The 2,112-nt window shown below is 45.0% G+C and overlaps 1 long non-coding RNA gene across 1 annotated transcript; it reads right to left on the bottom strand.

Annotated features, from left to right (window-relative positions):
• Positions 1–611: 611 nt before the first annotated feature.
• Positions 612–1,892, bottom strand: LOC120399400. Its single transcript, XR_005595132.1, has 3 exons — positions 1,842–1,892; positions 1,225–1,344; positions 612–725 (listed from the first exon to the last, which is right to left on the bottom strand). It is a non-coding gene; the product is annotated as an uncharacterized LOC120399400 (long non-coding RNA).
• Positions 1,893–2,112: the final 220 nt, after the last annotated feature.

The raw sequence follows: 2,112 nt of genomic DNA, 5'->3' as shown, positions 1-2,112 counted from the left end.
AACCCAGTAGATACTGTAGTATTTACAGCTGAAGTAGTAAAAAAAAAAAAAAACTTTAAAAAATATTTATATATGGCCTTCTTCTAGTAATGTCTAGCCAGAGAACCGCTCCCCCATGCATCAGTCTCTGAGTAAGTCTACTTCCTCTATCGTCTCCAAACCGCACTTCTCGAGGGCATCTAAGAAGAAGACCCAAGATTCCTCCTATATGTTTACCAAAGACCGTTCCTCAAGTTCTCCAGGTAGGAAATCTACCTCAAAGAAGTCATGGTCTCTGATGACTCCAGCCACTGCTCTCTGATCCAGTACCCATGAAACTGCTGGTTCCTCAGGTACCGATGGTGCTGTCAAATCTAAAGTCTGTATAGTCCCGGGTTCTGAGAGATCATTGGTACCATCAACAGAGCTAGGTGCAAGAAGAGCACTACCTCTTCTCACCTGCTACTGAAGAAACCTGCTCAGGCACCATCTGGACTCCCTTGGAATAGTGGAAATTCACCATCAACTCCCTCAGCCACTATCATTTTGGCACAGGCCATGGACACAGTACAGACAACACTCATGTTACCACAGGATTTTGCTTTCCCCAAGATCTTGCTGTGTTCAAGATGCCCAACTCACCTTTGCTTGGCCACAATATGCTCCTGGTACCCAGGACTTCCAGATCTCTGGACATTTACCTGGTACTGATGGTTTTTCCTCATGTTTTTTCCGGTGCTCCACCACTACAGAGTGATTTGGAAGAGGAGGATTCTGATGAAAATCTTGCCTCAGTCTCCCAAATATCTATACAAGCCTCTAGTCTCCACTCCTATAGAAGATCTTTTCCAGAGGTCTCCCAGGAGATTGGCATCACTCAGCATGGGGGCGGGATAGCTCAGTGGTTTGAGTATTGGCCTGCTAAACCCAGGGTTGTGTGTTCAATCCTTGAGGGGGGCATTTAGGGATCTGGGGCAAAAATCTGTCTGGGGATTGGTCCTGCTTTGAGTAGGGGGTTGGACTAGATGACCTCCTGAGGTCCCTTCTAACCCTGATATTCTATGAGAGATGGCCATAACCATCATCTTGCTGGTATGGATGCCTCCACCCACGCCATATGCACCACCTCCTTGGACACCCTGGAACTATTGAGTGGCCTATTCCCAGAATTCTCTAGGGTCTCAAGCATCACCAGCCACAGAGATAGACCTCCTTCACCACCCTCCCTTTCTAGAAGACAGGCACCTCAGGAAGAAGGGTGATGAAGAGGTCCTCCCACCAGACAAAATCTGTTCTTCATCCCTGGATGAAGCAGTTGTGCCATCTTCTCCATCTCTGCCGGATGAGTTCAAGCAATTTCAGGACCTTGTCAAGAGAATTGCAGATCCCTCTTGAATAGGTTAAAGAATCACATCATAAGCTGCTTTACATACATCATCAGCCCATATTGCCTCAACTGTTAACAAGGCCCTAATGGACCTACAAAGGTTACCTAGCACATCCAGGCCAATACCACTTACAAGCAAAAGAGTGGATAAGAAATATTAGATGGAACATAAGGACTCAGAATTTTTATTTGCTCATCTGTCTCCTAACTTTTTGTTGGTTGATGTGGTTAATGAACATGGGAGGCAGCACCATGTTAAATCCACACCCGCCAATGAGGATCAAAAGCAACTTGACCTATATGGTAGAAAATTCAATTCATCAGCTACTTTATCATTCAGAATTACCAACTATCAGGCTTTAATGGCAAAGTACAATCATGCAAATTATAGTAAGCTGAATTCATTTATTGAGCATCTACCAGCAGAACACAGAAAGCAATTCCAGGCAATTATTGTAGAAGGCCATCTGCTCACCAGAACATCTTTGCAGGCTTCCATCGACACTGCTGATATTGCTGCCTGTTCAGTTTCTACAGTGGTAGTTATGTGGAGGGCCTCCTGCCTCCAGTTCTCAGGATTTCCAACTGCAGTTCAAAACATGGTCAAAGAACTCACTTTTGATGGTACTAAACTGTTTGCTGACAACACAGACAAACCTTTGCACACGTTAAAGGACTCTGGGGCAACTTTGTGTTCTCTCAGGATCTACACACCTGACCACAAGAGAAAGTTTAGTAAGTCCCAG

Source organism: Mauremys reevesii, linkage group 2, assembly GCF_016161935.1.
Source record: "Mauremys reevesii isolate NIE-2019 linkage group 2, ASM1616193v1, whole genome shotgun sequence".
NCBI lineage: Eukaryota > Metazoa > Chordata > Testudines > Geoemydidae > Mauremys > Mauremys reevesii.
Note: the sequence above shows the minus strand (reverse complement) of the source record. Positions and strands in the feature narration are given on the sequence as shown.